Raw genomic sequence first — 26,894 nt, 5'->3', positions numbered from 1 at the left:
TGATTGTGGTAACCAATCCGCGAAAGGATAAGGCGTCCCGTAAAAACCTCTTCCCCTTTGAGAATGTTTCAAAACAAGCATTTTATGTACAGGCATTGGTCCTATGGACCACTGCCTGTTCAAATAAAATAACAATGAAACATATAAATATTTTTTTTAAACGATCCCGTTTTCCTTCAATAAATAATATTAAGAACTACTTCTCCTGTTCCACAGTTTCAAGCTTGTACTTTCCAGCCCAACTGAGCATGATGCTCACACTCTTTCATGAGGTACTGATATATTTTCATTCCGACTCTCACAAACAGGTGGGGATATAGCTCAGTGGTAGAGCATTTGACTTCAGATCAAGAGGTCCCTGGTTCAAATCCAGGTGTCCCCTTGGCCTGTTTTGGTTCTTGTGTTTTTAGCTGGGACTTTTCATAAAACCCCTTTGGATCATCGACAGAGTCAGTGTTCGCTTGGATCTTACACTTTAACAGCATTACAATGTCACTGCTCAAAACCTGAGAGTAAATGCATTTTTATACAGGGCTCGGTATTCCGTATGGGAAATGTCTGAAAAAGCATTGATTTATTTTGGAATCTGGCTCTTCCTTTCACAGCACCAAACAAAGGGAATGGACTATGAAAGCAATTGGCAACTTTGTTTTACAGTTTAGTGCTTTCTTCAATCGCACTACAGAAATTGCATAGAAAAGTGGGCAGCAATGCAGTCAATCTATTCCTCATTTAACCTGTGTCCTCAGTCTTACATGTATTCCACCACTTCTCTGTGCATACAAAGTATGTGTTTGTTTGAAGCACTTCATTTTTGTGCAATGCATAATCTATTTACTTTCTACTAAAAAACGCTGCCCACGTACAAGATGTATGAACCCTAGTTGCAGGTGCAAGCAGGCTGGTCTGAGAAACCAGGCCATTTGCGAACACAAAATTGCTTTTTCTGATGTATTAAATCGAAGGTACATGAAATGGGTGTTTGGTTGTACCTTCAAATACCAAATTGTAGTGGTATGTAGAAATGTTTTTTCACCGTAATTTGGCCAAAAACAATCATACTTCACCACCATATCAGTGATTGTGGTAATCATTCCACGAAGATAAGTAGTCTCGTAAAAACCTGTTCCTCTTTGAGAATGTTTCAAAACAAACATTTTAATTACAGATATTGGTCCTATGGACCACTGCCTATTCAAATAAAATAACAATTAAACATATACATTTTGTTTTTTAAATGATCCTGTTTCCCTTTAATTAATAATATTAAGAACTACTTCTCCTTTTCCACAGTTTCAAGCTCGTACTTTGTGGCCCAACTGAGCTTGAGCCTCTCACTCTTTCATGATGTACTGTTATATTGTCATTCTGATCTTTGAAAACAGTTGGGTATATAGCTCAGTGGTAGAGCATTTGACTGCAGATCAAGAGGTCCCTGGTTCAAATCCGGGTGTCCCCTAAACCTATTTAGGTTCTGGTGTTTGTAGCTAGGATCTTTCATAAAGTCCCTTTGGATCACCATTGACAGAGTCAGTGTTCAGTTGGATCTTATACTTTATTAGCATTACAGTGTCACTGCTCAAAACCTGGGAATAAATGCATTTTTACACAGGGCGTGGGAACTTTCTGAAACATCATTGATTTATTTTGGAATCCGGCTCTTCCTTTCACAGCTTCAAACAAAGAGAATGACTATGAAAACAATTGAAAACTTTGTTATACAGTTTGGTGCTTCCTTGTAGCGCACTAAAGAAATGGCATAGTATGCTCGGCAGCGCTGCAGTCAATCTATTTCTCATTTAACATGTGTCCTCAGTCTTACATATATTCCTCCTCTCCTCTGTGCATACAAAATATGTGTTTGTTTAAAGCACTTCATTCTTGTGCAACGTAGAAACTATTTAATTTCTCCTTAAAACCTCTGCCTACGTGCAAAATGTATGAACCCTCGTTGCAGATGAAAAAAGGCTGGCTCGAAGACTCAGGTCATTTTCGAACACAAAATGGCCTTTTCTGATATATTAAATTGATGGTACTTGAAAGGGACATTTGGGTGTACCTTCCAAATACCAAATTGCAGTGGTATGTAGAAATGTTTTTCGTCCATCATTTGGCCCAAAACAATCATACTTCACCACCATCTCGGTGATTGTGGTAACCAATCCGCGAAAGGATAAGGCGTCCCGTAAAAACCTCTTCCCCTTTGAGAATGTTTCAAAACAAGCATTTTATGTACAGGCATTGGTCCTATGGACCACTGCCTGTTCAAATAAAATAACAATGAAACATATAAATATTTTTTTTAAACGATCCCGTTTTCCTTCAATAAATAATATTAAGAACTACTTCTCCTGTTCCACAGTTTCAAGCTTGTACTTTCCAGCCCAACTGAGCATGATGCTCACACTCTTTCATGAGGTACTGATATATTTTCATTCCGACTCTCACAAACAGGTGGCGATATAGCTCAGTGGTAGAGCATTTGACTGCAGATCAAGAGGTCCCTGGTTCAAATCCAGGTGTCCCCTTGGCCTGTTTTGGTTCTTGTGTTTGTAGCTGGGACTTTTCATAAAACCCCTTTGGATCATCATTGACAGAGTCAGTGTTCGCTTGGATCTTACACTTTAACAGCATTACAATGTCACTGCTCAAAACCTGAGAGTAAATGCATTTTTATACAGGGCTCGGTATTCCGTATGGGAAATGTCTGAAAAAGCATTGATTTATTTTGGAATCTGGCTCTTCCTTTCACAGCACCAAACAAAGGGAATGGACTATGAAAGCAATTGGCAACTTTGTTTTACAGTTTAGTGCTTCCTTCAATCGCACTACAGAAATTGCATAGAAAAGTGGGCAGAAATGCAGTCAATCTATTCCTCATTTAACCTGTGTCCTCAGTCTTACATGTATTCCACCTCTTCTCTGTGCATACAAAGTATGTGTTTGTTTGAAGCACTTCATTTTTGTGCAATGCATAATCTATTTACTTTCTACTAAAATACGCTGCCCACGTACAAGATGTACGAACCCTAGTTGCAGGTGCAAGCAGGCTGGTCTGAGAAACCAGGCCATTTGCGAACACAAAATAGCTTTTTCTGATGTATTAAATCGAAGGTACATGAAAGGGGTGTTTGGTTGTACCTTCAAATACCAAATTGTAGTGGTATGCAGAAATGTTTTTTCACCGAAATTTGGCCCAAAACAATCATACTTCACCACCATATCAGTGATTGTGGTAATCAATCCACAAAGATAAGTAGTCTCGTAAAAACCTCTTCCCCTTTGAGAATGTTTCAAAACAAACATTTTAATTACAGATATTGGTCCTATGGACCACTGCCTATTCAAATAAAATAACAATTAAACATATACATTTTGTTTTTTAAATGATCCTGTTTTCCTTTAATTAATAATATTAAGAACTACTTCTCCTTTTCCACAGTTTCAAGCTCGTACTTTGTGGCCCAACTGAGCTTGAGCCTCTCACTCTTTCATGATGTACTGATATATTGTCATTCTGATCTTTGAAAACAGTTGGGGATATAGCTCAGTGGTAGAGCATTTGACTGCAGATCAAGAGGTCCCTGGTTCAAATCCGGGTGTCCCCTAAACCTATTTTGGTTTTGGTGTTTGTAGCTGGGATCTTTCATAAAGTCCCTATGGATCACCATTGACAGAGTCAGTGTTCAGTTGGATCTTATACTTTATTAGCATTACAGTGTCACTGCTCAAAACCTGGGAATAAATGCATTTTTACACAGGGCGTGGGAACTTTCTGAAACATCATTGATTTATTTTGGAATCCGGCTCATCTTTTCACAGCTTCAAGCAAAGAGAATCACTATGAAAACAATTGAAAACTTTGTTATACAGTTTGGTGCTTCCTTGTAGCGCACTAAAGAAATGGCATAGTATACTCGGCAGCGCTGCAGTCAATCTATTTCTCATTTAACCTGTGTCCTCAGTCTTACATATATTCCTCCTCTCCTCTGTGCATACAAAATATGTGTTTGTTTAAAGCACTTCATTCTTGTGCAACGTAGAAACTATTTAATTTCTCCTTAAAACCTCTGCCTACGTGCAAAATGTATGAACCCTCGTTGCAGATGAAAAAAGGCTGGCTCGAAGACTCAGGCCATTTTCAAACACAAAATGGCCTTTTCTGATATATTACATTGATGGTACTTGAAAGGGACGTTTGGGTGTACCTTCCAAATACCAAATTGCAGTGGTATGTAGAAATGTTTTTCGTCCATCATTTGGCCCAAAACAATCATACTTCACCACCATCTCGGTGATTGTGGTAACCAATCCGCAAAAGGATAAGGCGTCCCGTAAAAACCTCTTCCCCTTTGAGAATGTTTCAAAACAAGCATTTTATGTACAGGCATTGGTCCTATGGACCACTGCCTGTTCAAATAAAATAACAATGAAACATATAAATATTTTTTTTAAACGATCCCGTTTTCCTTCAATAAATAATATTAAGAACTACTTCTCCTGTTCCACAGTTTCAAGCTTGTACTTTCCGGCCCAACTGAGCATGATGCTCACACTCTTTCATGAGGTACTGATATATTTTCATTCCGACTCTCACAAACAGGTGGGGATATATCTCAGTGGTAGAGCATTTGACTGCAGATCAAGAGGTCCCTGGTTCAAATCCAGGTGTCCCCTTGGCCTGTTTGGTTCTTGTGTTTGTAGCTGGGACTTTTCATAAAACCCCTTTGGATCATCATTGAAAGAGTCAGTGTTCGCTTGGATCTTACACTTTAATAGCATTACAATGTCACTGCTCAAAACCTGAGAGTAAATGCATTTTTATACAGGGCGCTGTATTTCGTATGGGAAATGTCTGAAAAAGCATTGATTTATTTTGGAATCTGGCTCTTCCTTTCACAGCACCAAACAAAGGGAATGGACTATGAAAGCAATTGACAACTTTGTTTTACAGTTTGGTGCTTCCTTCGATCGCACTACAGAAATTGCATAGAAAAGTGGGCAGAAATGCAGTCAATCTATTCCTCATTTAACCTGTGTCCTCAGTCTTACATGTATTCCACCACTTCTCTGTGCATACAAAGTATGTGTTTGTTTGAAGCACTTCATTTTTGTGCAATGCATAATCTATTTACTTTCTACTAAAAAACGCTGCCCACGTACAAGATGTATGAACCCTAGTTGCAGGTGCAAGCAGGCTGGTCTGAGAAACCAGGCCATTTGCGAACACAAAATTGCTTTTTCTGATGTATTAAATCGAAGGTATATGAAATGGGTGTTTGGTTGTACCTTCAAATACCAAATTGTAGTGGTATGTAGAAATGTTTTTTCACCGTAATTTGGCCCAAAACAATCATACTTCACCACCATATCAGTGATTGTGGTAATCATTCCACAAAGATAAGTAGTCTCGTAAAAACCTGTTCCTCTTTGAGAATGTTTCAAAAGAAACATTTTAATTACAGATATTGGTCCTATGGACCACTGCCTATTCAAATAAAATAACAATTAAACATATACATTTTGTTTTTTAAATGATCCTGTTTCCCTTTAATTAATAATATTAAGAACTACTTCTCCTTTTCCACAGTTTCAAGCTCGTACTTTGTGGCCCAACTGAGCTTGAGCCTCTCACTCTTTCATGATGTACTGTTATATTGTCATTCTGATCTTTGAAAACAGTTGGGGATATAGCTCAGTGGTAGAGCATTTGACTGCAGATCAAGAGGTCCCTGGTTCAAATCCGGGTGTCCCCTAAACCTATTTTGGTTCTGGTGTTTGTAGCTAGTATCTTTCATAAAGTCCCTTTGGATCACCATTGACAGAGTCAGTGTTCAGTTGGATCTTATACTTTATTAGCATTACAGTGTCACTGCTCAAAACCTGGGAATAAATGCATTTTTACACAGGGCGTGGGAACTTTCTGAAACATCATTGAGTTATTTTGGAATCCGGCTCTTCCTTTCACAGCTTCAAACAAAGAGAATGACTATGAAAACAATTGAAAACTTTGTTATACAGTTTGGTGCTTCCTTGTAGCGCACTAAAGAAATGGCATAGTATGCTCGGCAGCGCTGCAGTCAATCTATTTCTCATTTAACATGTGTCCTCAGTCTTACATATATTCCTCCTCTCCTCTGTGCATACAAAATATGTGTTTGTTTAAAGCACTTCATTCTTGTGCAACGTAGAAACTATTTAATTTCTCCTTAAAACCTCTGCCTACGTGCAAAATGTATGAACCCTCGTTGCAGATGAAAAAAGGCTGGCTCGAAGACTCAGGTCATTTTCGAACACAAAATGGCCTTTTCTGATATATTAAATTGATGGTACTTGAAAGGGACATTTGGGTGTACCTTCCAAATACCAAATTGCAGTGGTATGTAGAAATGTTTTTCGTCCATCATTTTGCCCAAAACAATCATACTTCACCACCATCTCGGTGATTGTGGTAACCAATCCGCGAAAGGATAAGGCGTCCCGTAAAAACCTCTTCCCCTTTGAGAATGTTTCAAAACAAGCATTTTATGTACAGGCATTGGTCCTATGGACCACTGCCTGTTCAAATAAAATAACAATGAAACATATAAATATTTTTTTTAAACGATCCCGTTTTCCTTCAATAAATAATATTAAGAACTACTTCTCCTGTTCCACAGTTTCAAGCTTGTACTTTCCAGCCCAACTGAGCATGATGCTCACACTCTTTCATGAGGTACTGATATATTTTCATTCCGACTCTCACAAACAGGTGGGGATATAGCTCAGTGGTAGAGCATTTGACTTCAGATCAAGAGGTCCCTGGTTCAAATCCAGGTGTCCCCTTGGCCTGTTTTGGTTCTTGTGTTTGTAGCTGGGACTTTTCATAAAACCCCTTTGGATCATCGACAGAGTCAGTGTTCGCTTGGATCTTACACTTTAACAGCATTACAATGTCACTGGTCAAAACCTGAGAGTAAATGCATTTTTATACAGGGCTCGGTATTCCGTATGGGAAATGTCTGAAAAAGCATTGATTTATTTTGGAATCTGGCTCTTCCTTTCACAGCACCAAACAAAGGGAATGGACTATGAAAGCAATTGGCAACTTTGTTTTACAGTTTAGTGCTTCCTTCAATCGCACTACAGAAATTGCATAGAAAAGTGGGCAGCAATGCAGTCAATCTATTCCTCATTTAACCTGTGTCCTCAGTCTTACATGTATTCCACCACTTCTCTGTGCATACAAAGTATGTGTTTGTTTGAAGCACTTCATTTTTGTGCAATGCATAATCTATTTACTTTCTACTAAAATACGCTGCCCACGTACAAGATGTACGAACCCTAGTTGCAGGTGCAAGCAGGCTGGTCTGAGAAACCAGGCCATTTGCGAACACAAAATAGCTTTTTCTGATGTATTAAATCGAAGGTACATGAAAGGGGTGTTTGGTTGTACCTTCAAATACCAAATTGTAGTGGTATGCAGAAATGTTTTTTCACCGTAATTTGGCCCAAAACAATCATACTTCACCACCATATCAGTGATTGTGGTAATCAATCCACAAAGATAAGTAGTCTCGTAAAAACCTCTTCCCCTTTGAGAATGTTTCAAAACAAACATTTTAATTACAGATATTGGTCCTATGGACCACTGCCTATTCAAATAAAATAACAATTAAACATATACATTTTGTTTTTTAAATGATCCTGTTTTCCTTTAATTAATAATATTAAGAACTACTTCTCCTTTTCCACAGTTTCAAGCTCGTACTTTGTGGCCCAACTGAGCTTGAGCCTCTCACTCTTTCATGATGTACTGATATATTGTCATTCTGATCTTTGAAAACACTTGGGGATATAGCTCAGTGGTAGAGCATTTGACTGCAGATCAAGAGGTCCCTGGTTCAAATCCGCGTGTCCCCTAAACCTATTTTGGTTTTGGTGTTTGTAGCTGGGATCTTTCATAAAGTCCCTATGGATCACCATTGACAGAGTCAGTGTTCAGTTGGATCTTATACTTTATTAGCATTACAGTGTCACTGCTCAAAACCTGGGAATAAATGCATTTTTACACAGGGCGTGGGAACTTTCTGAAACATCATTGATTTATTTTGGAATCCGGCTCTTCCTTTCACAGCTTCAAGCAAAGAGAATCACTATGAAAACAATTGAAAACTTTGTTATACAGTTTGGTGCTTCCTTGTAGCGCACTAAAGAAATGGCATAGTATACTAGGCAGCGCTGCAGTAAATCTATTTCTCATTTAACCTGTGTCCTCAGTCTTACATATATTCCTCCTCTCCTCTGTGCATACAAAATATGTGTTTGTTTAAAGCACTTCATTCTTGTGCAACATAGAAACTATTTAATTTCTCCTTAAAACCTCTGCCTACGTGCAAAATGTATGAACCCTCGTTGCAGATGAAAAAAGGCTGGCTCAAAGACTCAGGCCATTTTCGAACACAAAATGGCCTTTTCTGATATATTAAATTGATGGTACTTGAAAGGGACGTTTGGGTGTACCTTCCAAATACCAAATTGCAGTGGTATGTAGAAATGTTTTTCGTCCATCATTTGGCCCAAAACAATCATACTTCACCACCATCTCGGTGATTGTGGTAACCAATCCGCGAAAGGATAAGGCGTCCTGTAAAAACCTCTTCCCCTTTGAGAATGTTTCAAAACAAGCATTTTATGTACAGGCATTGGTCCTATGGACCACTGCCTGTTCAAATAAAATAACAATGAAACATATAAATATTTTTTTTAAACGATCCCGTTTTCCTTCAATAAATAATATTAAGAACTACTTCTCCTGTTCCACAGTTTCAAGCTTGTACTTTCCGGCCCAACTGAGCATGATGCTCACACTCTTTCATGAGGTACTGATATATTTTCATTCCCACTCTCACAAACAGGTGGGGATATAGCTCAGTGGTAAAGCATTTGACTGCAGATCGAGAGGTCCCTGGTTCAAATCCAGGTGTCCCCTTGGCCTGTTTTGGTTCTTGTGTTTGTAGCTGGGACTTTTCATAAAACCCCTTTGGATCATCATTGACAGAGTCAGTGTTCGCTTGGATCTTACACTTTAATAGCATTACAATGTCACTGCTCAAAACCTGAGAGTAAATGCATTTTTATACAGGGCTCGGTATTTCGTATGGGAAATGTCTGAAAAAGCATTGATTTATTTTGGAATCTGGCTCTTCCTTTCACAGCACCAAACAAAGGGAATGGACTATGAAAGCAATTGACAACTTTGTTTTACAGTTTGGTGCTTCCTTCGATCGCACTACAGAAATTGCATAGAAAAGTGGGCAGAAATGCAGTCAATCTATTCCTCATTTAACCTGTGTCCTCAGTCTTACATGTATTCCACCTCTTCTCTGTGCATACAAAGTATGTGTTTGTTTGAAGCACTTCATTTTTGTGCAATGCATAATCTATTTACTTTCTACTAAAAAACGCTGCCCACGTACAAGATGTATGAACCCTAGTTGCAGGTGCAAGCAGGCTGGTCTGAGAAACCAGGCCATTTGCGAACACAAAATTGCTTTTTCTGATGTATTAAATCGAAGGTACATGAAATGGGTGTTTGGTTGTACCTTCAAATACCAAATTGTAGTGGTATGTAGAAATGTTTTTTCACCGTAATTTGGCCCAAAACAATCATACTTCACCACCATATCAGTGATTGTGGTAATCATTCCACAAAGATAAGTAGTCTCGTAAAAACCTGTTCCTCTTTGAGAATGTTTCAAAACAAACATTTTAATTACAGATATTGGTCCTATGGACCACTGCCTATTCAAATAAAATAACAATTAAACATATACATTTTGTTTCTTAAATGATCCTGTTTTCCTTTAATTAATAATATTAAGAACTACTTCTCCTTTTCCACAGTTTCAAGCTCGTACTTTGTGGCCCAACTGAGCTTGAGCCTCTCACTCTTTCATGATGTACTGTTATATTGTCATTCTGATCTTTGAAAACAGTTGGGGATATAGCTCAGTGGTAGAGCATTTGACTGCAGATCAAGAGGTCCCTGGTTCAAATCCGGGTGTCCCCTAAACCTATTTTGGTTCTGGTGTTTGTAGCTAGGATCTTTCATAAAGTCCCTTTGGATCACCATTGACAGAGTCAGTGTTCAGTTGGATCTTATACTTTATTAGCATTACAGTGTCACTGCTCAAAACCTGGGAATAAATGCATTTTTACACAGGGCGTGGGAACTTTCTGAAACATCATTGATTTATTTTGGAATCCGGCTCTTCCTTTCACAGCTTCAAACAAAGAGAATGACTATGAAAACAATTGAAAACTTTGTTATACAGTTTGGTGCTTCCTTGTAGCGCACTAAAGAAATGGCATAGTATACTCGGCAGCGCTGCAGTCAATCTATTTCTCATTTAACATGTGTCCTCAGTCTTACCTATATTCGTCCTCTCCTCTGTGCATACAAAATATGTGTTTGTTTAAAGCACTTCATTCTTGTGCAACGTAGAAACTTTTTAATTTCTCCTTAAAACCTCTGCCTACGTGCAAAATGTATGAACCCTCGTTGCAGATGAAAAAAGGCTGGCTCGAAGACTCAGGTCATTTTCGAACACAAAATGGCCTTTTCTGATATATTAAATTGATGGTACTTGAAAGGGACATTTGGGTGTACCTTCCAAATACCAAATTGCAGTGGTATGTAGAAATGTTTTTCGTCCATCATTTGGCCCAAAACAATCATACTTCACCACCATCTCGGTGATTGTGGTAACCAATCCGCGAAAGGATAAGGCGTCCCGTAAAAACCTCTTCCCCTTTGAGAATGTTTCAAAACAAGCATTTTATGTACAGGCATTGGTCCTATGGACCACTGCCTGTTCAAATAAAATAACAATGAAACATATAAATATTTTTTTTAAACGATCCCGTTTTCCTTCAATAAATAATATTAAGAACTACTTCTCCTGTTCCACAGTTTCAAGCTTGTACTTTCCGGCCCAACTGAGCATGATGCTCACACTCTTTCATGAGGTACTGATATATTTTCATTCCGACTCTCACAAACAGGTGGGGATATAGCTCAGTGGTAGAGCATTTGACTGCAGATCAAGAGGTCCCTGGTTCAAATCCAGGTGTCCCCTTGGCCTTTTTTGGTTCTTGTGTTTGTAGCTGGGACTTTTCATAAAACCCCTTTGGATCATCATTGACAGAGTCAGTGTTCGCTTGGATCTTACACTTTAACAGCATTACAATGTCACTGCTCAAAACCTGAGAGTAAATGCATTTTTATACAGGGCTCGGGATTCCGTATGGGAAATGTCTGAAAAAGCATTGATTTATTTTGGAATCTGGCTCTTCCTTTCACAGCACCAAACAAAGGGAATGGACTATGAAAGCAATTGGCAACTTTGTTTTACAGTTTAGTGCTTCCTTCAATCGCACTATAGAAATTGCATAGAAAAGTGGGCAGCAATGCAGTCAATCTATTCCTCATTTAACCTGTGTCCTCAGTCTTACATGTATTCCACCTCTTCTCTGTGCATACAAAGTATGTGTTTGTTTGAAGCACTTCATTTTTGTGCAATGCATAATCTATTTACTTTCTACTAAAATACGCTGCCCACGTACAAGATGTACGAACCCTAGTTGCAGGTGCAAGCAGGCTGGTCTGAGAAACCAGGCCATTTGCGAACACAAAATAGCTTTTTCTGATGTATTAAATCGAAGGTACATGAAAGGGGTGTTTGGTTGTACCTTCAAATACCAAATTGTAGTGGTATGCAGAAATGTTTTTTCACCGTAATTTGGCCCAAAACAATCATACTTCACCACCATATCAGTGATTGTGGTAATCAATCCACAAAGATAAGTAGTCTCGTAAAAACCTCTTCCCCTTTGAGAATGTTTCAAAACAAACATTTTAATTACAGATATTGGTCCTATGGACCACTGCCTATTCAAATAAAATAACAATTAAACATATACATTTTGTTTTTTAAATGATCCTGTTTTCCTTTAATTAATAATATTAAGAACTACTTCTCCTTTTCCACAGTTTCAAGCTCGTACTTTGTGGCCCAACTGAGCTTGAGCCTCTCACTCTTTCATGATGTACTGATATATTGTCATTCTGATCTTTGAAAACTGTTGGGGATATAGCTCAGTGGTAGAGCATTTGACTGCAGATCAAGAGGTCCCTGGTTCAAATCCGGGTGTCCCCTAAACCTATTTTGGTTTTGGTGTTTGTAGCTGGGATCTTTCATAAAGTCCCTATGGATCACCATTGACAGAGTCAGTGTTCAGTTGGATCTTATACTTTATTAGCATTACAGTGTCACTGCTCAAAACCTGGGAATAAATGCATTTTTACACAGGGCGTGGGAACTTTCTGAAACATCATTGATTTATTTTGGAATTCGGCTCTTCCTTTCACAGCTTCAAGCAAATAGAATGACTATGAAAACAATTGAAAACTTTGTTATACAGTTTGGTGCTTCCTTGTAGCGCACTAAAGAAATGGCATAGTATACTCGGCAGCGCTGCAGTCAATCTATTTCTCATTTAACCTGTGTCCTCAGTCTTACATATATTCCTCCTCTCCTCTGTGCATACAAAATATGTGTTTGTTTAAAGCACTTCATTCTTGTGCAACGTAGAAACTATTTAATTTCTCCTTAAAACCTCTGCCTACGTGCAAAATGTATGAACCCTCGTTGCAGATGAAAAAAGGCTGGCTCGAAGACTCAGGCCATTTTCGAACACAAAATGCCCTTTTCTGATATATTAAATTGATGGTACTTGAAAGGGACGTTTGGGTGTACCTTCCAAATACCAAATTGCAGTGGTATGTAGAAATGTTTTTCGTCCATCATTTGGCCCAAAACAATCATACTTCACCACCATCTCGGTGATTGTGGTAACCAATCCGCGAAAAGATAAGGCGTCCCGTAAAAACCTCTTCCCCTTTGAGAATGTTTCAAAACAAGCATTTTATGTACAGGCATTGGTCCTATGGACCACTGCCTGTTCAAATAAAATAACAATGAAACATATAAATATTTTTTTTAAACGATCCCGTTTTCCTTCAATAAATATTATTAAGAACTACTTCTCCTGTTCCACAGTTTCAAGCTTGTACTTTCCGGCCCAACTGAGCATGATGCTCACACTCTTTCATGAGGTACTGATATATTTTCATTCCGACTCTCACACACAGGTTGGGATATAGCTCAGTGGTAGAGCATTTGACTGCAGATCAAGAGGTCCCTGGTTCAAATCCAGGTGTCCCCTTGGCCTTTTTTGGTTCTTGTGTTTGTAGCTGGGACTTTTCATAAAACCCCTTTGGATCATCATTGACAGAGTCAGTGTTCGCTTGGATCTTACACTTTAATAGCATTACAATGTCACTGCTCAAAACCTGAGAGTAAATGCATTTTTATACAGGGCTCGGTATTCCGTATGGGAAATGTCTGAAAAAGCATTGATTTATTTTGGAATCTGGCTCTTCCTTTCACAGCACCAAACAAAGGGAATGGACTATGAAAGCAATTGACAACTTTGTTTTACAGTTTGGTGCTTCCTTCGATCGCACTACTGAAATTGCATAGAAAAGTGGGCAGAAATGCAGTCAATCTATTCCTCATTTAACCTGTGTCCTCAGTCTTACATGTATTCCACCTCTTCTCTGTGCATACAAAGTATGTGTTTGTTTGAAGCACTTCATTTTTGTGCAATGCATAATCTATTTACTTTCTACTAAAAAACGCTGCCCACGTACAAGATGTATGAACCCTAGTTGCAGGTGCAAGCAGGCTGGTCTGAGAAACCAGGCCATTTGCGAACACAAAATAGCTTTTTCTGATGTATTAAATCGAAGGTACATGAAATGGGTGTTTGGTTGTACCTTCAAATACCAAATTGTAGTGGTATGTAGAAATGTTTTTTCACCGTAATTTGGCCCAAAACAATCATACTTCACCACCATATCAGTGATTGTGGTAATCAATCCACAAAGATAAGTAGTCTCGTAAAAACCTCTTCCCCTTTGAGAATGTTTCAAAACAAACATTTTAATTACAGATATTGGTCCTATGGACCACTGCCTATTCAAATAAAATAACAATTAAACATATACATTTTGTTTTTTAAATGATCCTGTTTTCCTTTAATTGATAATATTAAGAACTACTTCTCCTTTTCCACAGTTTCAAGCTCGTACTTTGTGGCCCAACTGAGCTTGAGCCTCTCACTCTTTCATGATGTACTGATATATTGTCATTCTGATCTTTGAAAACAGTTGGGGATATAGCTCAGTGGTAGAGCATTTGACAGCAGATCAAGAGGTCCCTGGTTCAAATCCGGGTGTCCCCTAAACCTATTTTGGTTTTGGTGTTTGTAGCTGGGATCTTTCATAAAGTCCCTATGGATCACCATTGACAGAGTCAGTGTTCAGTTGGATCTTATACTTTATTAGCATTACATTGTCACTGCTCAAAACCTGGGAATAAATGCATTTTTACACAGGGCGTGGGAACTTTCTGAAACATCATTGATTTATTTTGGAATCCGGCTCTTCCTTTCACAGCTTCAAACAAAGAGAATGACTATGAAAACAATTGAAAACTTTGTTATCCAGTTTGGTGCTTCCTTGTAGCGCACTAAAGAAATGGCATAGTATACTCGGCAGCGCTGCAGTCAATCTATTTCTCATTTAACATGTGTCCTCAGTCTTACATATATTCCTCCTCTCCTCTGTGCATACAAAATATGTGTTTGTTTAAAGCACTTCATTCTTGTGCAACGTAGAAACTATTTAATTTCTCCTTAAAACCTCTGCCTACGTGCAAAATGTATGAACCCTCGTTGCAGATGAAAAAAGGCTGGCTCGAAGACTCAGGTCATTTTCGAACACAAAATGGCCTTTTCTGATATATTAAATTGATGGTACTTGAAAGGGACGTTTGGGTGTACTTTCCAAATACCAAATTGCAGTGGTATGTAGAAATGTTTTTCGGCCATCATTTGGCCCAAAACAATCATACTTCACCACCATCTCGGTGATTGTGGTAACCAATCCGCGAAAGGATAAGGCGTCCCGTAAAAACCTCTTCCCCTTTGAGAATGTTTCAAAACAAGCATTTTATGTACAGGCATTGGTCCTATGGACCACTGCCTGTTCAAATAAAATAACAATGAAACATATAAATATTTTTTTTGAACGATCCCGTTTTCCTTCAATAAATAATATTAAGAACTACTTCTCCTGTTCCACAGTTTCAAGCTTGTACTTTCCGGCCCAACTGAACATGATGCTCACACTCTTTCATGAGGTACTGATATATTTTCATTCCGACTCTCACAAACAGGTGGGGATATAGCTCAGTGGTAGAGCATTTGACTGCAGATCAAGAGGTCCCTGGTTCAAATCCAGGTGTCCCCTTGGCCTGTTTTGGTTCTTGTGTTTGTAGCTGGGACTTTTCATAAAACCCCTTTGGATCATCATTGACAGAGTCAGTGTTCGCTTGGATCTTACACTTTAACAGCATTACAATGTCACTGCTCAAAACCTGAGAGTAAATGCATTTTTATACAGGGCTCGGGATTCCGTATGGGAAATGTCTGAAAAAGCATTGATTTATTTTGGAATCTGGCTCTTCCTTTCACAGCACCAAACAAAGGGAATGGACTATGAAAGCAATTGGCAACTTTGTTTTACAGTTTAGTGCTTCCTTCAATCGCACTATAGAAATTGCATAGAAAAGTGGGCAGCAATGCAGTCAATCTATTCCTCATTTAACCTGTGTCCTCAGTCTTACATGTATTCCACCTCTTCTCTGTGCATACAAAGTATGTGTTTGTTTGAAGCACTTCATTTTTGTGCAATGCATAATCTATTTACTTTCTACTAAAATACGCTGCCCACGTACAAGATGTACGAACCCTAGTTGCAGGTGCAAGCAGGCTGGTCTGAGAAACCAGGCCATTTGCGAACACAAAATAGCTTTTTCTGATGTATTAAATCGAAGGTACATGAAAGGGGTGTTTGGTTGTACCTTCAAATACCAAATTGTAGTGGTATGCAGAAATGTTTTTTCACCGTAATTTGGCCCAAAACAATCATACTTCACCACCATATCAGTGATTGTGGTAATCAATCCACAAAGATAAGTAGTCTCGTAAAAACCTCTTCCCCTTTGAGAATGTTTCAAAACAAACATTTTAATTACAGATATTGGTCCTATGGACCACTGCCTATTCAAATAAAATAACAATTAAACATATACATTTTGTTTTTTAAATGATCCTGTTTTCCTTTAATTAATAATATTAAGAACTACTTCTCCTTTTCCACAGTTTCAAGCTCGTACTTTGTGGCCCAACTGAGCTTGAGCCTCTCACTCTTTCATGATGTACTGATATATTGTCATTCTGATCTTTGAAAACTGTTGGGGATATAGCTCAGTGGTAGAGCATTTGACTGCAGATCAAGAGGTCCCTGGTTCAAATCCGGGTGTCCCCTAAACCTATTTTGGTTTTGGTGTTTGTAGCTGGGATCTTTCATAAAGTCCCTATGGATCACCATTGACAGAGTCAGTGTTCAGTTGGATCTTATACTTTATTAGCATTACAGTGTCACTGCTCAAAACCTGGGAATAAATGCATTTTTACACAGGGCGTGGGAACTTTCTGAAACATCATTGATTTATTTTGGAATTCGGCTCTTCCTTTCACAGCTTCAAGCAAATAGAATGACTATGAAAACAATTGAAAACTTTGTTATACAGTTTGGTGCTTCCTTGTAGCGCACTAAAGAAATGGCATAGTATACTCGGCAGCGCTGCAGTCAATCTATTTCTCATTTAACCTGTGTCCTCAGTCTTACATATATTCCTCCTCTCCTCTGTGCATACAAAATATGTGTTTGTTTAAAGCACTTCATTCTTGTGCAACGTAGAAACTATTTAATTTCTCCTTAAAACCTCTGCCTACGTGCAAAATGTATGAACCCTCGTTGCAGATGAAAAAAGGCTGGCTCGAAGACTCAGGCCATTTTCGAACACAAAATGGCCTTTTCTGATATATTAAATTGATGGTACTTGAAAGGGACGTTTGGGTGTACCTTCCAAATACCAAATTGCAGTGGTATGTAGAAATGTTTTTCGTCCATCATTTGGCCCAAAACAATCATACTTCACCACCATCTCGGTGATTGTGGTAACCAATCCGCGAAAAGATAAGGCGTCCCGTAAAAACCTCTTCCCCTTTGAGAATGTTTCAAAACAAGCATTTTATGTACAGGCATTGGTCCTATGGACCACTGCCTGTTCAAATAAAATAACAATGAAACATATAAATATTTTTTTTAAACGATCCCGTTTTCCTTCAATAAATAATATTAAGAACTACTTCTCCTGTTCCACAGTTTCAAGCTTGTACTTTCCGGCCCAACTGAGCATGATGCTCACACTCTTTCATGAGGTACTGATATATTTTCATTCCGTCTCTCACACACAGGTTGGGATATAGCTCAGTGGTAGAGCATTTGACTGCAGATCAAGAGGTCCCTGGTTCAAATCCAGATGTCCCCTTGGCCTTTTTTGGTTCTTGTGTTTGTAGCTGGGACTTTTCATAAAACCCCTTTGGATCATCATTGACAGAGTCAGTGTTCGCTTCGATCTTACACTTTAATAGCATTACAATGTCACTGCTCAAAACCTGAGAGTAAATGCATTTTTATACAGGGCTCGGTATTCCGTATGGGAAATGTCTGAAAAAGCATTGATTTATTTTGGAATCTGGCTCTTCCTTTCACAGCACCAAACAAAGGGAATGGACTATGAAAGCAATTGACAACTTTGTTTTACAGTTTGGTGCTTCCTTCGATCGCACTACTGAAATTGCATTGAAAAGTGGGCAGAAATGCAGTCAATCTATTCCTCATTTAACCTGTGTCCTCAGTCTTACATGTATTCCACCTCTTCTCTGTGCATACAAAGTATGTGTTTGTTTGAAGCACTTCATTTTTGTGCAATGCATAATCTATTTACTTTCTACTAAAAAACGCTGCCCACGTACAAGATGTATGAACCCTAGTTGCAGGTGCAAGCAGGCTGGTCTGAGAAACCAGGCCATTTGCGAACACAAAATAGCTTTTTCTGATGTATTAAATCGAAGGTACATGAAATGGGTGTTTGGTTGTACCTTCAAATACCAAATTGTAGTGGTATGTAGAAATGTTTTTTCACCGTAATTTGGCCCAAAACAATCATACTTCACCACCATATCAGTGATTGTGGTAATCAATCCACAAAGATAAGTAGTCTCGTAAAAACCTCTTCCCCTTTGAGAATGTTTCAAAACAAACATTTTAATTACAGATATTGGTCCTATGGACCACTGCCTATTCAAATAAAATAACAATTAAACATATACATTTTGTTTTTTAAATGATCCTGTTTTCCTTTAATTGATAATATTAAGAACTACTTCTCCTTTTCCACAGTTTCAAGCTCGTACTTTGTGGCCCAACTGAGCTTGAGCCTCTCACTCTTTCATGATGTACTGATATATTGTCATTCTGATCTTTGAAAACAGTTGGGGATATAGCTCAGTGGTAGAGCATTTGACAGCAGATCAAGAGGTCCCTGGTTCAAATCCGGGTGTCCCCTTAACCTATTTTGGTTTTGGTGTTTGTAGCTGGGATCTTTCATAAAGTCCCTATGGATCACCATTGACAGAGTCAGTGTTCAGTTGGATCTTATACTTTATTAGCATTACAGTGTCACTGCTCAAAACCTAGGAATAAATGCATTTTTACACAGGGCATGGGAACTTTCTGAAACATCATTGATTTATTTTGGAATCCGGCTCTTCCTTTCACAGCTTCAAGAAAAGAGAATCACTATGAAAACAATTGAAAACTTTGTTATACAGTTTGGTGCTTCCTTGTAGCACACTAAAGAAATGGCATAGTATACTCGGCAACGCTGCAGTCAATCTATTTCTCATTTAACCTGTGTCCTCAGTCTTACATATATTCCTCCTCTCCTCTGTGCATACAAAATATGTGTTTGTTTAAAGCACTTCATTCTTGTGCAACGTAGAAACTATTTAATTTCTCCTTAAAACCTCTGCCTACATGCAAAATGTATGAACCCTCGTTGCAGATGAAAAAAGGCTGGCTCGAAGACTCAGGCCATTTTCGAACACAAAATGGTCTTTTCTGATATATTAAATTGATGGTACTTGAAAGGGACGTTTGGGTGTACCTTCCAAATACCAAATTGCAGTGGTATGTAGAAATGTTTTTCGTCCATCATTTGGCCCAAAACAATCATACTTCACCACCATCTCGGTGATTGTGGTAACCAATCCGCGAAAGGATAAGGCGTCCCGTAAAAACCTCTTCCCCTTTGAGAATGTTTCAAAACAAGCATTTTATGTACAGGCATTGGTCCTATGGACCACTGCCTGTTCAAATAAAATAACAATGAAACATATAAATATTTTTTTTAAACGATCCCGTTTTCCTTCAATAAATAATATTAAGAACTACTTCTCCTGTTCCACAGTTTCAAGCTTGTACTTTCCGGCCCAACTGAGCATGATGCTCACACTCTTTCATGAGGTACTGATATATTTTCATTCCGACTCTCACAAACATGTGGGGATATAGCTCAGTGGTAGAGCATTTGACTGCAGATCAAGAGGTCCCTGGTTCAAATCCAGGTGTCCCCTTGGCCTGTTTTGGTTCTTGTGTTTGTAGCTGGGACTTTTCATAAAACCCCTTTGGATCATCATTGACAGAGTCAGTGTTCGCTTGGATCTTACACTTTAACAGCATTACAATGACACTGCTCAAAACCTGAGAGTAAATGCATTTTTATACAGGGCTCGGTATTCCGTATGGGAAATGTCTGAAAAAGCATGGATTTATTTTGGAATCTGGCTCTTCCTTTCACAGCACCAAACAAAGGGAATGGACTATGAAAGCAATTGGCAACTTTGTTTTACAGTTTAGTGCTTCCTTCAATCGCACTACAGAAATTGCATAGAAAAGTGGGCAGCAATGCAGTCAATCTATTCCTCATTTAACCTGTGTCCTCAGTCTTACATGTATTCCACCTCTTCTCTGTGCATACAAAGTATGTGTTTGTTTGAAGCACTTCATTTTTGTGCAATGCATAATCTATTTACTTTCTATTAAAATACGCTGCCCACGTACAAGATGTACGAACCCTAGTTGCAGGTGCAAGCAGGCTGGTCTGAGAAACCAGGCCATTTGCGAACACAAAATAGCTTTTTCTGATGTATTAAATCGAAGGTACATGAAAGGGGTGTTTGGTTGTACCTTCAAATACCAAATTGTAGTGGTATGCAGAAATGTTTTTTCACCGTAATTTGGCCCAAAACAATCATACTTCACCACCACAGTGATTGTGGTAATCATTCCACAAAGATAAGTAGTCTCGTAAAAACCTGTTCCTCTTTGAGAATGTTTCAAAACAAACATTTTAATTACAGATATTGGTCCTATGGACCACTGCCTATTCAAATAAAATAACAATTAAATATATACATTTTGTTTTTTAAATGATCCTGTTTTCCTTTAATTAATAATATTAAGAACTACTTCTCCTTTTCCACAGTTTCAATCTCGTAATTTGTGGCCCAACTGAGCTTGAGCCTCTCACTCTTTCATGATGTACTGTTATATTGTCATTCTGATCTTTGAAAACAGTTGGGGATATAGCTCAGTGGTAGAGCATTTGACTGCAGATCAAGAGGTCCCTGGTTCAAATCCGGGTTTTCCCTAAACCTATTTTGGTTCTGGTGTTTGTAGCTAGGATCTTTCATAAAGTCCCTTTTGATCACCATTGACAGAGTCAGTGTTCAGTTGGATCTTATACTTTATTAGCATTACAGTGTCACTGCTCAAACCCTGGGAATAAATGCATTTTTACGCAGGGCGTGGGAACTTTCTGAAACATCATTGATTTATTTTGGAATCCGGCTCTTCCTTTCACAGCTTCAAACAAAGAGAATGACTATGAAAACAATTGAAAACTTTGTTATACAGTTTGGTGCTTTCTTGTAGCGCACTAAAGAAATGGCATAGTATACTCGGCAGCGCTGCAGTCAATCTATTTCTCATTTAACATGTGTCCTCAGTCTTACATATATTCCTCCTCTCCTCTGTGCATACAAAATATGTGTTTGTTTAAAGCACTTCATTCTTGTGCAACGTAGAAACTATTTAATTTCTCCTTAAAACCTCTGCCTACGTGCAAAATGTATGAACCCTCGTTGCAGATGAAAAAAGGCTGGCTCGAAGACTCAGGTCATTTTCGAACACAAAATGGCCTTTTCTGATATATTAAATTGATGGTACTTGAAAGGGACATTTGGGTGTACCTTCCAAATACCAAATTGCAGTGGTATGTAGAAATGTTTTTCGTCCATCATTTGGCCCAAAACAATCATACTTCACCACCATCTCGGTGATTGTGGTAACCAATCCGCGAAAGGATAAGGCGTCCCGTAAAAACCTCTTCCCCTTTGAGAATGTTTCAAAACAAGCATTTTATGTACAGGCATTGGTCCTATGGACCACTGCCTGTTCAAATAAAATAACAATGAAACATATAAATATTTTTTTTTAAACGATCCCGTTTTCCTTCAATAAATAATATTAAGAACTACTTCTCCTGTTCCACAGTTTCAAGCTTGTGCTTTCCGGCCCAACTGAGCATGATGCTCACACTCTTTCATGAGGTACTAATATATTTTCATTCCGACTCTCACAAACAGGTGGGGATATAGCTCAGTGGTAGAGCATTTGACTGCAGATCAAGAGGTCCCTGGTTCAAATCCAGGTGTCCCCTTGGCATGTTTTGGTTCTTGTGTTTGTAGCTGGGACTTTTCATAAAACCCCTTTGGATCATCATTGACAGAGTCAGTGTTCGCTTGGATCTTACACTTTAACAGCATTACAATGTCACTGCTCAAAACCTGAGAGTAAATGCATTTTTATACAGGGCTCGGTATTCCGTATGGGAAATGTCTGTAAAAGCATTGATTTATTTTGGAATCTGGCTCTTCCTTTCACAGCACCAAACAAAGGGAATGTACTATGAAAGCAATTGGCAACTTTGTTTTACAGTTTAGTGCTTCCTTCAATCGCACTAAAGAAATTGCATAGAAAAGTGGGCAGCAATGCAGTCAATCTATTCCTCATTTAACCTGTGTCCTCAGTCTTACATGTATTCCACCTCTTCTCTGTGTATACAAAGTATGTGTTTGTTTGAAGCACTTCATTTTTGTGCAATGCATAATCTATTTACTTTCTACTAAAATACGCTGCCCACGTACAAGATGTACGAACCCTAGTTGCAGGTGCAAGCATGCTGGTCTGAGAAACCAGGCCATTTGCGAACACAAAATAGCTTTTTCTGATGTATTAAATCGAAGGTACATGAAAGGGGTGTTTGGTTGTACCTTCAAATACCAAATTGTAGTGGTATGCAGAAATGTTTTTTCACCGTAATTTGGCCCAAAACAATCATACTTCACCACCATATCAGTGATTGTGGTAATCAATCCACAAAGATAAGTAGTCTCGTAAAAACCTCTTCCCCTTTGAGAATGTTTCAAAACAAACATTTTAATTACAGATATTGGTCCTATGGACCACTGCCTATTCAAAAAAAATAACAATTAAACATATACATTTTGTTTTTTAAATGATCCTGTTTTCCTTTAATTAATAATATTAAGAACTACTTCTCCTTTTCCACAGTTTCAAGCTCGTACTTTGTGGCCCAACTGAGCTTGAGCCTCTCACTCTTTCATGATGTACTGTTATATTGTCATTCTGATCTTTGAAAACAGTTGGGGATATAGCTCAGTGGTAGAGCATTTGACTGCAGATCAAGAGGTCCCTGGTTCAAATCCGGGTGTCCCCTAAACCTATTTTGGTTCTGGTGTTTGTAGCTAGGATCTTTCATAAAGTCCCTTTGGATCACCATTGACAGAGTCAGTGTTCAGTTGGATCTTATACTTTATTAGCATTACAGTGTCACTGCTCAAATCTTGGGAATAAATGCATTTTTACACAGGGCGTGGGAACTTTCTGAAACATCATTGATTTATTTTGGAATCCGGCTCTTCCTTTCACAGCTTCAAACAAAGAGAATGACTATGAAAACAATTGAAAACTTTGTTATACAGTTTGGTGCTTCCTTGTAGCGCACTAAAGAAATGGCATAGTATACTCGGCAGCGCTGCAGTCAATCTATTTCTCATTTAACATGTGTCCTCAGTCTTACATATATTCCTCCTCTCCTCTGTGCATACAAAATATGTGTTTGTTTAAAGCACTTCATTCTTGTGCAACGTAGAAACTATTTAATTTCTCCTTAAAACCTCTGCCTACGTGCAAAATGTATGAACCCTCGTTGCAGATGAAAAAAGGCTGGCTCGAAGACTCAGGCCATTTTCGAACACAAAATGGCCTTTTCTGATATATTAAATTGATGGTACTTGAAAGGGACGTTTGGGTGTACCTTCCAAATACCAAATTGCAGTGGTATGTAGAAATGTTTTTCGTCCATCATTTGGCCCAAAACAATCCTACTTCACCACCATCTCGGTGATTGTGGTAACCAATCCGCGAAAGGATAAGGCGTCCCGTAAAAACCTCTTCCCCTTTGAGAATGTTTCAAAACAAGCATTTTATGTACAGGCATTGGTCCTATGGACCACTGCCTGTTCAAATAAAATAACAATGAAACATATAAATATTTTTTTTAAACGATCCCGTTTTCCTTCAATAAATAATATTAAGAACTACTTCTCCTGTTCCACAGTTTCAAGCTTGTACTTTCCGGCCCAACTGAGCATGATGCTCACACTCTTTCATGAGGTACTGATATATTTTCATTCCGACTCTCACAAACAGGTGGGGATATAGCTCAGTGGTAGAGCATTTGACTGCAGATCAAGAGGTCCCTGGTTCAAATCCAGGTGTCCCCTTGGCCTGTTTTGGTTCTTGTGTTTGTAGCTGGGACTTTTCATAAAACCCCTTTGGATCATCATTGACAGTCAGTGTTCGCTTGGATCTTACACTTTAACAGCATTACAATGTCACTGCTCAAAACCTGAGAGTAAATGCATTTTTATACAGGGCTCGGTATTCCGTATGGGAAATGTCTGAAAAAGCATTGATTTATTTTGGAATCTGGCTCTTCCTTTCACAGCACCAAACAAAGGGAATGGACTATGAAAGCAATTGGCAACTTTGTTTTACAGTTTAGTGCTTCCTTCAATCGCACTACAGAAATTGCATAGAAAAGTGGGCAGCAATGCAGTCAATCTATTCCTCAATTAACCTGTGTCCTCAGTCTTACATGTATTCCACCTCTTCTCTGTGCATACAAAGTATGTGTTTGTTTGAAGCACTTCATTTTTGTGCAATGCATAATCTATTTACTTTCTACTAAAATACGCTGCCCACGTACAAGATGTACGAACCCTAGTTGCAGGTGCAAGCAGGCTGGTCTGAGAAACCAGGCCATTTGCGAACACAAAATAGCTTTTTCTGATGTATTAAATCGAAGGTACATGAAAGGGGTGTTTGGTTGTACCTTCAAATACCAAATTGTAGTGGTATGCAGAAATGTTTTTTCACCGTAATTTGGCCCAAAACAATCATACTTCACCACCATATCAGTGATTGTGGTAATCAATCCACAAAGATAAGTAGTCTCGTAAAAACCTCTTCCCCTTTGAGAATGTTTCAAAACAAACATTTTAATTACAGATATTGGTCCTATGGACCACTGCCTATCCAAATAAAATAACAATTAAACATATACATTTTGTTTTTTAAATGATCCTCTTTTCCTTTAATTAGTAATATTAAGAACTACTTCTCCTTTTCCACAGTTTCAAGCTCGTACTTTGTGGCCCAACTGAGCTTGAGCCTCTCACTCTTTCATGATGTACTGATATATTGTCATTCTGATCTTTGAAAACAGTTGGGGATATAGCTCAGTGGTAGAGCATTTGACTGCAGATCAAGAGGTCCCTGGTTCAAATCCGGGTGTTCCCCTAAACCTATTTTGGTTTTGGTGTTTGTAGCTGGGATCTTTCATAAAGTCCCTATGGATCACCATTGACAGAATCAGTGTTCAGTTTGATCTTATACTTTATTAGCATTACAGTGTCACTGCTCAAAACCTGGGAATAAATGCATTTTTACACAGGGCGTGGGAACTTTCTGAAACATCATTGATTTATTTTGGAATCCGGCTCTTCCTTTCACAGCTTCAAACAAAGAGAATGACTGTGAAAACAATTGAAAACTTTGTTAAACAGTTTGGTGCTTCCTTGTAGCGCACTAAAGAAATGGCATAGTATACTCGGCAGCGCTGCAGTCAATCTATTTCTCATTTAACATGTGTCCTCAGTCTTACATATATTCCTCCTCTCCTCTGTGCATACAAAATATGTGTTTGTTTAAAGCACTTCATTCTTGTGCAACGTAGAAACTATTTAATTTCTCCTTAAAACCTCTGCCTACGTGCAAAATGTATGAACCCTCGTTGCAGATGAAAAAAGGCTGGCTCGAAGACTCAGGCCATTTTCGAACACAAAATGGCCTTTTCTGATATATTAAATTGATGGTACTTGAAAGGGACGTTTGGGTGTACCTTCCAAATACCAAATTGCAGTGGTATGTAGAAATGTTTTTCGTCCATCATTTGGCCCAAAACAATCATACTTCACCACCATCTCGGTGATTGTGGTAACCAATCCGCGAAAGGATAAGGCGTCCCGTAAAAACCTCTTCCCCTTTGAGAATGTTTCAAAACAAGCATTTTATGTACAGGCATTGGTCCTATGGACCACTGCCTGTTCAAATAAAATAACAATGAAACATATAAATATTTTTTTAAACGATCCCGTTTTCCTTCAATAAATAATATTAAGAACTACTTCTCCTGTTCCACAGTTTCAAGCTTGTACTTTCCGGCCCAACTGAGCATGATGCTCACACTCTTTCATGAGGTACTGATATATTTTCATTCCGACTCTCACAAACAGGTGGGCATATAGCTCAGTAGTAGAGCATTTGACTGCAGATCAAGAGGTCCCTGGTTCAAATCCAGGTGTCCCCTTGGCCTGTTTTGGTTCTTGTGTTTGTAGCTTGGACTTTTCATAAAACCCCTTTGGTTCATCATTGACAGAGTCAGTGTTCGCTTGGATCTTACACTTTAACAGCATTACAATGTCACTGCTCAAAACCTGAGAGTAAATGCATTTTTATACAGGGCTCGGTATTCCGTATGGGAAATGTCTGAAAAAGCATTGATTTATTTTGGAATCTGGCTCTTCCTTTCACAGCACCAAACAAAGGGAATGGACTATGAAAGCAATTGGCAACTTTGTTTTACAGTTTAGTGCTTCCTTCAATCGCACTACAGAAATTGCATAGAAAAGTGGGCAGCAATGCAGTCAATCTATTCCTCATTTAACCTGTGTCCTCAGTCTTACATGTATTCCACCTCTTCTCTGTGCATACAAAGTATGTGTTTGTTTGAAGCACTTCATTTTTGTGCAATGCATAATCTATTTACTTTCTACTAAAATACGCTGCCCACGTACAAGATGTACGAACCCTAGTTGCAGGTGCAAGCAGGCTGATCTGAGAAACCAGGCCATTTGCGAACACAAAATAGCTTTTTCTGATGTATTAAATCAAAGGTACATGAAAGGGGTGTTTGGTTGTACCTTCAAATACCAAATTGTAGTGGTATGCAGAAATGTTTTTTCACCGTAATTTGGCCCAAAACAATCATACTTCACCACCATATCAGTGATTGTGGTAATCAATCCACAAAGATAAGTAGTCT

The 26,894-nt window shown here is 38.5% G+C and overlaps 14 non-coding genes across 14 annotated transcripts; all 14 read left to right on the top strand.

The window, feature by feature from the left end:
- The first annotated feature begins 2,456 nt into the window (after positions 1-2,456).
- On the top strand, positions 2,457-2,528 carry TRNAC-GCA (transfer RNA cysteine (anticodon GCA)). The gene has a single exon. It is a non-coding gene; the product is annotated as a tRNA-Cys (tRNA).
- A 1,008-nt stretch (positions 2,529-3,536) lies between these two features.
- Positions 3,537-3,608, top strand: TRNAC-GCA (transfer RNA cysteine (anticodon GCA)). Its single transcript has one exon. It is a non-coding gene; the product is annotated as a tRNA-Cys (tRNA).
- Positions 3,609-5,684: 2,076 nt separating this feature from the next.
- Positions 5,685-5,756, top strand: TRNAC-GCA (transfer RNA cysteine (anticodon GCA)). The gene has a single exon. It is a non-coding gene; the product is annotated as a tRNA-Cys (tRNA).
- A 4,223-nt stretch (positions 5,757-9,979) lies between these two features.
- TRNAC-GCA (transfer RNA cysteine (anticodon GCA)) lies at positions 9,980-10,051 on the top strand. The gene has a single exon. It is a non-coding gene; the product is annotated as a tRNA-Cys (tRNA).
- A 997-nt stretch (positions 10,052-11,048) lies between these two features.
- On the top strand, positions 11,049-11,120 carry TRNAC-GCA (transfer RNA cysteine (anticodon GCA)). Its single transcript has one exon. It is a non-coding gene; the product is annotated as a tRNA-Cys (tRNA).
- A 1,008-nt stretch (positions 11,121-12,128) lies between these two features.
- TRNAC-GCA (transfer RNA cysteine (anticodon GCA)) lies at positions 12,129-12,200 on the top strand. The gene has a single exon. It is a non-coding gene; the product is annotated as a tRNA-Cys (tRNA).
- Positions 12,201-15,346: 3,146 nt separating this feature from the next.
- Positions 15,347-15,418, top strand: TRNAC-GCA (transfer RNA cysteine (anticodon GCA)). The gene has a single exon. It is a non-coding gene; the product is annotated as a tRNA-Cys (tRNA).
- Positions 15,419-16,426: 1,008 nt separating this feature from the next.
- TRNAC-GCA (transfer RNA cysteine (anticodon GCA)) lies at positions 16,427-16,498 on the top strand. The gene has a single exon. It is a non-coding gene; the product is annotated as a tRNA-Cys (tRNA).
- A 3,146-nt stretch (positions 16,499-19,644) lies between these two features.
- On the top strand, positions 19,645-19,716 carry TRNAC-GCA (transfer RNA cysteine (anticodon GCA)). Its single transcript has one exon. It is a non-coding gene; the product is annotated as a tRNA-Cys (tRNA).
- A 1,005-nt stretch (positions 19,717-20,721) lies between these two features.
- Positions 20,722-20,793, top strand: TRNAC-GCA (transfer RNA cysteine (anticodon GCA)). The gene has a single exon. It is a non-coding gene; the product is annotated as a tRNA-Cys (tRNA).
- Positions 20,794-21,791: 998 nt separating this feature from the next.
- On the top strand, positions 21,792-21,863 carry TRNAC-GCA (transfer RNA cysteine (anticodon GCA)). The gene has a single exon. It is a non-coding gene; the product is annotated as a tRNA-Cys (tRNA).
- Positions 21,864-22,871: 1,008 nt separating this feature from the next.
- TRNAC-GCA (transfer RNA cysteine (anticodon GCA)) lies at positions 22,872-22,943 on the top strand. Its single transcript has one exon. It is a non-coding gene; the product is annotated as a tRNA-Cys (tRNA).
- Positions 22,944-23,940: 997 nt separating this feature from the next.
- On the top strand, positions 23,941-24,012 carry TRNAC-GCA (transfer RNA cysteine (anticodon GCA)). The gene has a single exon. It is a non-coding gene; the product is annotated as a tRNA-Cys (tRNA).
- Positions 24,013-25,018: 1,006 nt separating this feature from the next.
- On the top strand, positions 25,019-25,090 carry TRNAC-GCA (transfer RNA cysteine (anticodon GCA)). Its single transcript has one exon. It is a non-coding gene; the product is annotated as a tRNA-Cys (tRNA).
- Positions 25,091-26,894: the final 1,804 nt, after the last annotated feature.

The sequence above is a fragment of the Triturus cristatus genome, chromosome 4_1, assembly GCF_964204655.1.
Source record: "Triturus cristatus chromosome 4_1, aTriCri1.1, whole genome shotgun sequence".
In the NCBI taxonomy this organism is placed as follows: domain Eukaryota; kingdom Metazoa; phylum Chordata; class Amphibia; order Caudata; family Salamandridae; genus Triturus; species Triturus cristatus.
The sequence above is the reverse complement of the archived record's forward strand: the minus strand, read 5'-3'. Positions and strand labels throughout refer to the sequence as shown.